General features: G+C 38.3%; 1 protein-coding gene across 1 annotated transcript in view; it reads left to right on the forward strand.

The window, feature by feature from the left end:
* Positions 1-2,440: 2,440 nt before the first annotated feature.
* lepr (leptin receptor) overlaps positions 2,441-9,700 on the forward strand; it is a 44,082-nt gene continuing 36,822 nt past the window's right edge. Inside the window, exon 1 of the mRNA XM_035652807.1 lies at positions 2,441-2,586. The gene's annotated coding sequence lies outside the window, so the exon portion shown is untranslated. The remainder of the gene's footprint in view (positions 2,587-9,700) is intronic.

Genomic DNA, 9,700 nt, shown 5'->3' on the forward strand with positions numbered 1-9,700 from the left:
ACTGTGGAAAAAAACAGGAAAGCAGCCTAATTTAAAATCCATTGCTTCTAGTTATTTGCTGCCAAACATAATGCTCATTACAGTTATCAAGAGACAGGCAAGTTGAGTCCATAACATGTATTTTAAAGTGCTCTCTGGCCTCCACATACATGACCTCAATGACAACAAATTCATTTGTCCATGACCCTGCATTCCCTGCTATTCTAATAATCACTTAAATACAGCACCGTCCTTGAGTGATTAAAATGCAGCAGATGGAAATGTCAATTCAGATGTTCTCATGCTATTCTTAATGATATTTAATGGTGGGTTTCTAATATTGTGACTGAAAAGAAGTGGATGTTTGGGTAGAGATGCTGGGGTTCATGGGTTGGTTGTTGATTTAGCGATGCATATAATAGATATATAATAGATTAAAGCTATATGTTTTATTTTTCTGTAAAACCCCCAAGGATGAAGGGTTTTCATTAGGATTGTTAATAGTTAGACAATAGTTTATTACTGCTGCAGAATTAGCCACTTACAGTATATATGACTTCTGCTGCCATCTTTTTAAATGAGATTAGTGTAGAGATAGGTGCTCTGTCATAAACTACTATCTAAACTCTCCTCACTACATGTAGCGACTTGATACATGTTGCTACTTGCTCTATGTGATGCAATAAGAGGTAAGTATGTTGTGTATGTGTGTGTGTTTGTGTGTGTGTGTACTGAATAGGAATGTGTCTCTTGCATGCCAAGACACAGATTAATGTGTATATTTCACACAGGAAGCAGAAGCAGAACATTTGATTTAGTTTCAATATTGCCTTTAGCATTTCCCACTCTATTGTGTTCTTTCACCGTGGAAAAGAAGCAACAGACAATGAACTGATTGACCAACCTTTTTGATTTTACTGGAATCAGATATCATACTTGAGTTTAATGTTTACAGTACTACAGTAGTCAAGATTGAACCCTTACATGCACTGGACCAAATTACACCCTGCTTAATTTCTGTTAAATTACAAGAAGTCTTCTTTTCAAGAAGTTCTTTTCAACAAATCTCTTGAGTCAAATTGGTGAAAAGAAAAATATATAGTATCAGAAAAGCAGGAAATGGCAGGTAACTAATGATAAGAATAATATTTTTGTGCCAAGTGAACAATCCGATCATTTAGAGGCAGAATATGAACATGAGTTTGCCATTTTTTGCACATAGGATATGAACTTGACAGCACACACAGCCATGTTGCAATGACCACAAAACAATGCTTTCTGATTACTCTGCTGTGTAACGTGTAGACTATGTGTATCACAGTACAATATGTATGTAAACTGTAATTTTAAAATTTGACATTTTTAAAAATAAATTTTTTGGCATCTGTAATTTGTAACTCAATCTGGGTTACATAAGTAACTGACCTGGAGTACGTTTGGCAGAACACCCATGCATATCGGGATTAAAGCTGCAGGGTGATTTCAAACCGCTTCAGGTGTCACGCAGGTCAACTTTCTAACTCTGCATTGGTCAGCAGAGTTTTAGTATCTTACTGGCAGTTTAAAAATAGTGGCCTCCCCTTCAGTTCTGCCACTAAACAAGCATGGGTTGAATGTAACTGCAGCTGTGATGGAAAGTAACAATAGCATTATAATAATAACTTTTACAAGCATTTCAAAGCTCTTTTGAAAATAGAATGACTGTTGTTGGGGTTTGTTGCTATTTGCAATTTGTCATGTTTCTGGCCACATGATAATGGTTCAAGTTTAATATTCACTCTCTTTCAGCTCTGTCTCGTTAGCTGCTGAATGTGTCTGTTTGGTGCTGGGCAGGTAGTGTACAGTGGGTTTTTTATAGATTTTATACTGAAAACAGCTGATTGATAGAGCTGAAAACAACATTATGGGAGTGGTCAAAGTGACAAGGGAGGAAAATTGCAGCAAATTGAGTTATTTTCCTATCTCAATGATAATAAAGCAGGGTTGTATCCCAGAAAGTTTGTGTGGCCCAGTCAGAATCAGTGTGATCAAGGAAGGGGCCGCTGTAAACGGCGTGGCATTGCAACTCAAAGGCAGCTCTTGGCTAGAGTGACTCAGAGGAATTATGGGATCAAATATCATTCGCCACATACACAAACACACACAGAAAACCCCTCTGTACCTCAACTAGAGGGGAAAATTTGAGGTGACTATAAGCTTGTCGCTAGGCTCTCTGAAATCCTTCTGTGTGCACAGCAACAAATATACACATTCAGTCCAGTGTACATGCACACATAAATATAGATGGCTGTTATCCAGTAAAATCTAATCCCTATCTAAACTCACAGTGCACACACACCTGCAGATATGCAGATTAGTGTGAACACATGCATGCACATCCCGGCCTGTGTGTGGTGTTGTGAGTGATTGGTGTGTATTCTGACACCGTGTATCAGAAATAGCCCCTCATGCCCAGAGACACTCTGCTCCTCATAAAGCTCTCTGTCTGTCGGACTGTGGGACAACATGTCAGTCCTCAGTCTAGTTACAATGTTCAGGATGTCAGGTGGAAAGCAAACTTTATTTTCCTTGTTGTACTTCTGGAGATCTGCAGGTATGGCAAAGCTGGTGAGTAATATTTCTCAATTATACAACATTTCATAGGACATGGAACAATAGCTGTGAGATGAATGACACCCTACACAAGCTACCCACAGTGACTCACACCTGACTTGCCAATTAAAACATTGTCAGTTTTCTTATTGTTTTAACACTGAGTCACAGTCTGACGGCAATAATCACAGCACAGCAACCCTCAAAGTGGTTTCTCTTCAGTCTCTTTATTTCCCCTCCTTCAGTGTTTCTAAATGTCTTCTTTTCTCTAATTGATGACCCTGAACTCTTTGTTGTTGTAATAAAATGTCTATATGTTGCTTTTTTCTCTCCACATTGTTTTAGTACTTGCTAGTACTCTACATGTTTAAACTTAGAAGCCCCTAGAAAATCTACATGTGAAAGAACAGTTTTACAGGTTTTTTCTTTCTTTTTCCAAGAGTGAAATAATAAAATCTCTTAGGTCTTAGGACGTTCTTAGCCTAGCTTAGCATCAATACTGGAAGCATGGGGAAACCTGGATCTCTCAAAAGTTCGAACATAGATCTACTAAACCCTCTTAAGCTAACTTATTAAAATGCTTTTCTTTCATCTATAAAACATTGTGTGTAAAAGTGACAAATTGGGGTTTTACAGGGGGTATGTGCTGGACTATTTCTCGGCTATAAGAGCAGAATCTTCCTGGAGTTTTGCTGACAGATATGTGTACTAGTAAAATGTGGAGCTTCTGGAAGGAAGCTTGCAAATAAACATATATCCCAAAATGTCAAAGTATACCTTTAACACACTGACATGAAGTCGATATTCTCGTTTCAATGAAAAGCAAAATGTTGATCTATACCTTTAAAATCTCACAGTATGGGACTTTTTATTGAAGCTCTATCCAGTCCAAATGTAGCTTTCTCTGATCTGCCCAACCTCGCTATCTGAAATAGTCTGCCTTTTAAAAAGAAATGGCATTAGGCTACTTGTCAACAGTATAGGACTGCAGCCTGCAACTAGGCTGTAGACTCTTCTTATCTGGGATTAAAAACAAATGTATTTCAGTTCTGTGCATTGGTTCAAAAGAGGCTACAGTGAAAACAGACCTTATGTTCAGACTGCAGTATCTGAGGCTTCACTAAAAGACAGCGAGCTAAGATCAGGTGCAGTGGCCACAGACACATTTCAGATGAGCCTCGGGCTAAAGCTGACCAGCCTGGCTTCGATCGACTGTCCAGTGATTGATTGTCACAGGTAAAGACTCTGGTTTTTCAGTCTGTGTCAGAGCTAACAGCCATGGTCGTTTTGCAGAGGGCATTTTGCTGCCTGTTTGACCATTTGGTTTATTTAAGCAAGGAGTGCAAATGGTGAGATTATGATCACAGAGATCTCCATGGTGATGAGGGGCTTCTGTACTGTGCTGTTTGCTCAATTGAACCTCTAGGGCTGAATTTACTCAGGAGATAAAATTGTTAATGATTCTTTAACCTTGTGCTAATTCAGTTGATCTTCGTGTTCACACTTAAGGCAGGACTGGAGGTACCAGTAAGGACACTAAGGTCCTTTTTTCCGGAAATTTGAGGGGTTTAGCAAGCTGGAGGGCAGTTTACATTATACATGGTTTATGCATTTTTTGGGGGCAGATTTCAGACTTTGTAAACTTTGCACTGCACATTTATGTAAAATGACTTGCTTCCTTGATAACAGGGAACACAGAGAAATAACTGCTCCATTTAGATAATAAATCAAAAAACTTAAAGGAATGTATTTGAACTTAATAAATAAAATATTTAGAGGCTTTCTATTTGGTGTTGGGGAGTGTGGGGTGTTTAGACTTCAACTCATGAAAACAGTAACCCTCTCTGCAGGTACAGAATCAGATGCTGAGTTGGAAAATGACTGATATTGCAAAATGGAAGGGAAAAAAAGCTTTTTATCAATAACTACGTTCATCCATTTATTCTCTATACTCTACCTGCTTATTGCTATTCAAGGTCACAAGGAGCTGGAGGAAGGGTTAATATAGTGATGAACACATGACATTCGCATTGAGACATTTAAAGTTTCTACTTCAGGCTACATGTGCTTGGTCTGACCGCACTTTACCCCAGCAACATATTTAATTTAATGCCACAGTGACCTCGGGTTCAGGTTTTTTAGAATTACACAGACTTTTAATCCGTTATTGAGTTCCAGTCTGCAGGACAAACAGATATCTGTGCATGAGTGTTTCGTCTTTTTGGTGCAGTATGTTGATGTCCATTTCAACCCACTCCCTGTCCATTTGTCTATCTGGTCACCTGTGAATCACCAGCTTGGACCCACACCATACACAAGCTAAATTAGCTCATTGTGACCAAATGTTCTGGAGCTGTGTGTCTGTCAACAATCTACTCTCCCTTGTTGTTTTGTGGTTTATAATGCTTTTAGGGGTACAGCAGTGCAAATATTTTAGCTAGACGTGTATATTTATTGAAAAAATATCTACGGCAGGTACTTCCAGTACTTCCAGTGAAATGAAATTCTCTATTTTGTTTCATTCATTGTTTTGTTTCCCTTCTACATTTTCTGTCATTATCACTGCCCTTTTTATTGTTTACCTATTTACCTCCATACACGAGCACTCTCACCATTCCTGTTTCTCTAGCACTAATTCACCCTCACTTCCTATTTATGTTTATTTTCATTATTGTGTTTGTTTTTTTTGTGGTATTCATTAGGGAACATGGAAACATACTGAAATGTACCCATGCACATGCATTTACACATAGAAACACACACACACACACACACACACCTGACTCAGTGCTCATCAGTCATTGCTGGACCTACTCAGAGTAGGTCATTGGAAAGGTCAAGCTGCATTAACAGAAAGCTGGAAAAACTCGGCTGGACAAACAAGACTCTTTCAGAAATGAACTAATATAAAGCCATTAGTATGGATGTACAGTACACTTGTTAAACTGTCAGTTTGAGTCTCTTTTGCTTTTTAAATTCCACTTTTTTAAAGAGTCAGAGTTTTTCCTTTAGAAAGCTGAAATGTCTCCTGTAACCCTTAAGGCTGACTGAAATGATGAAGCAGCTTTATTTGAAAGAAAATAGAAAAAACTGTCAATAATAATGGCTTCAGGCTGCAAATTAACAACTCAAACACACCAGGATTGCTCGGAAAACATTGGAATGGAAAAAAAACAAAATGGTTGATTCTATGGCCTCAGCCAGGGGAGTTTGATTCAGTAAGAGCAAACCGAACACTTTCATTCAGAAAAACACTGAGAGAAACTGCTTCAGTACATTCAAATGCTTCCCTGCTCGGCTTTATGACCTCAGACGTGACATTTAGAAAAAAATAAGAGGATTTGAATTGTTCAAGGTGCCAAACTGTGCTCTCTCCACTGCTGCGAGGATGCAGAGGGACATTAAGGTAGAGAACGGGGGTATGACTCAAAGAGAAAGCCGCCTGGATGTTGCTGACTGTTGCTTGACTGATGCAAATTGCAGAGTGGGCGCTGAATGAAAACATCAGCTCATACACAGACACAAGTGGGTGCTCGGGGAGTTGTGGGCAGTATGGAGAAATGTGAGACTTACAGTGGCTTCATATGAAACCAAACTCTTTCTGTTCTATTAATTTCCACTGCCTGTCAATCATCATTCATCCAACACATTTCAGAAAAACAATCTTAATCTTTCCCTTAAAAGACTTAAAGAGTTTTACAGTTGTCTCTTTGGTGGTATATCTTCTGGTCCTTAGTGTGTACTAGGATTAGACCAATGTGAGTTTTAGGGACAATTTCACATTTTTAAAACATATTTCTCCAAAGTTGATGTTTTTTTATATATTTTTTAAATTAAATATACCATTATAACCCCCATGTTTGTTACTGTCAGTCAATCGCTGCATTATATCCCATCTAAAGCTGCTGTTTTATGGGCGGGGTGAAACACAAAAACTAGAATGATAACAGCGTTAATGAGTGTACATATATACAATAAATTATACATTTGCTCTTGAATATAATTTGACTTGGTAAAGACATGAATGGAGCATTGCATTAATTCAGGCATAGCACTAAAGTAGATTGGCATCAGCTTTTTCATTTGTGCTTCACTATCTGCATTCATCAGTTGCTTGGTCGCCTATAGTGACGACATTCAATCATATTTATACATACGGCTTTAAAAACTCTGATACAATCAGCTCCCTCCAGCAACCCAACCTCCTCCTTGTGTGCTACGTGTTTGGTATTGTTGTTGATGTATTATGTTGTTGCTTATTCTTTTTTACGAAATCCAACTTTTTAACTATGTGCTATAAAGGATGAAATGCTTGATGTAAGTATCTCTGACTGTATGACATTATGTGTTTGTCACAAATAGTGTGAATTTCAGATTCGAAATAAATCATTAGCACTCGTATATTCCAGTGGTTCCCGACACTTCTTTCTCAAGGGACCCCTTTTCTATCATTAAGTAAACTGACTTAGTTAGATAAACTGTACAACAAACCCAAATACTGAACACAGTAACTGCAGAAAGTTTGTGTAAATCAAGCGATTTGTATCCATTTTTGATTCTTCCCATTTGAATATTTAATCAGAGATGAGTGTTCCCAATTGATTTGGGAACCAGTGGTATATTCAATCTCTGTCCGACGTTTAAAGTGTAGTTAAAATTTCTAAGTGACAGTCCCAGCGTGGGAAGTTATTGCTTAGCATGTCCACTGGCCAATGGGTAAATTACAGCCCTTGACTCTCCTTTTAACATTTTGACATTTTGAAGCGTTTTTTGTTGCCTCACCAATCTCTTGACTATATTGAAGACCCTCAATCTGCATATGATTACAGTGCTACTATTGATCACTGAGCCAATAATGTGCCAACAAACAACCTTTGCAGATAAATTACAAAAACAGAAATAAAAGAATCTGAATCCACTTGAAATTTCAAATTGACACGAAATCACTCTAACAGTAAATACAATGATTATTAGAATTTGGGATTTTGGAGATCCCCGTCTTGGTTCTCTGAGAAACATCTCTCCTCCCTCTGAATGCAGGACGGTTCATCAAAGGCAGTGGGGAGGGATAATTAGTTAAACGTGCCTGTCATTTCTTCTTAAAACTCCAATGGGTTTCAAAGCAGTAAGTTAGACAGCAATAACACAACCTCCATCTGCCACCAGTCACCTACTTGATGCCCTAGCTATTGCTTTTTTGTGCTGGCTGGAGGGGATGGCTCACTAAGTTTTAAATAATAAAATCTGATGACGCACATGCTTGGCATTGGGACACTTCAGCACGTTCTCTCTTTCAGCCTTTGTCTCCAATTCTTTCCATATGTGTCTTTTCCCTGGGCAGATGGAAAGAAGAGAGGTACTCCCATATAATTTGACTCGTTTCTCAAAGGAGAAAATGAGAGGCAATATGAGCACATAGCTGCGTATATGAGCACATAACCTACTTGGTGTGGAATAAGTGACAGAGCAGTTGAATGAGTGTGTGTGTGCAGAAACAAGGTGGAGATTGTATCCCAGAGAGAGACTGTGACTGTGGTTTTATGATGCTTTGATGATGTGATTATGGCAGCACAGGGAACAAGCCGAGATCCATTGTAGTAATGTCATTTCATCACATCATAGTGCACACACTGCTGCAGACTGTGCTGACGTGTTTTTATGCGTAAGGCAGAGAGTGGGAAAGAAACAGAGGTAGAAAAAAAGAAAGGACCACAAGATGAATAAGCAATGCTCATCCTACCCCTCAGGCCCTTTGCTTTGGTATCTGATGCTGAGCATTACCCCACAAACTTTCATCTTTAAGTCTTGCTGGTGTCACTACCAGATGTTATTCACTCACATCTGGCACTAATATGTGTTGTTCACATGTTGTGAAACCACAACCCGAACAACCAAGCTCCTTGTGTTTTCCAGGCCAGTTTTTGTGCCAGCAGATGAGTATTGTCACTAATGAGAACCATTAAATCTATTAGCTGCGGCTGTCTTGTTTACTGCTGAAAGACCTGTTTGTGTGCGTGCACACACAGTGGTGCTTGGGCTGCTTTATTGTGTGACCCCAATTCAGCTCCAGTTGTGTTGCGACACACAGGCAAACCTTCATGAGAGAAACAGGCAGGGAAAGAGGACTGAAGAAGGAAGGGACAAGTGAAAGTAAATAGAAAAGTAGGGCTGCAACTGCAGTGACTTTTAAATATTAACCAATTTCTTGATTGTTTTTTCAATGAATTAATTTATACAATCTACTAAACTGTCTAAAACTAAAAGAGATAAAAAAATATAATTATATCAAAACAGAAAAAAATTGCAAAAATCCTCACACTTGTGCAGCAGAAACCAGTGAATGAAAAACTTAAACTTGCATTAATTATCAATATTGTTGTTGGTTCATTTTGTGTCAATATAACTAATTAATCAACTAATCTTTTGGAAGGGAAGATAAGAATTAAAAGGGAGAAAAAAGGCTACGTGTATAAAATGATTTGTTCTTTCCTGAAAAGACAGTAAAAAGCACTTCTGACTGTCAGTAAATATGGACGGTTTAAATGTTTTCTTGCCATATGGTGGTTTGGGCACCTTGACTCACTCTCTTTTTTTCCTCTGCTTCTCTGACACTTTCTCCGTCTGTCTCTTCTCACAGGACTTGATGTTTGGCAGGTGCTGTGTCTCATGTGCAGCTCTGCAATTGGAAATCTTTTCTCTTAATTCAATAAACAGCCACCAAAGAGTGGAAAAGTACAATATCTACCATTTTTCCTTTCTTTTGATAAAATGATTGTCTTGTCAAAATGGGAGCAGAATATTTTTGGTTAACTCACCACTCTCATAATGTTGCTTTCAACCACAGCAAACAAATATTTTCAATTAAAAACCCACCCAACGCAACCAAAACCACCAAATGGCAAACAGACACAGTTAGAGCCCACATTGTTGTGTGGCTAAAGTGATTCTTACATTTTCCAATTGTACAAATATGTAGCCACACCCAATAAAAGTGGAAAATGTCCTAACTAAAATGTGCATCATATCTTACGTCCTGACCTGAGGCTTTTATTCTGCATTTTGTAGAACCAATGCTTTATGAATGTGCCACAATAATATCATGTTTTTGAGTTCAAATAGCTTCATTTGG

Source organism: Morone saxatilis, unplaced genomic scaffold (assembly GCF_004916995.1).
Source record: "Morone saxatilis isolate NCDOM2014 unplaced genomic scaffold, NCSU_SB_2.0 Contig12, whole genome shotgun sequence".
Classification (NCBI taxonomy): Eukaryota; Metazoa; Chordata; class Actinopteri; family Moronidae; genus Morone; species Morone saxatilis.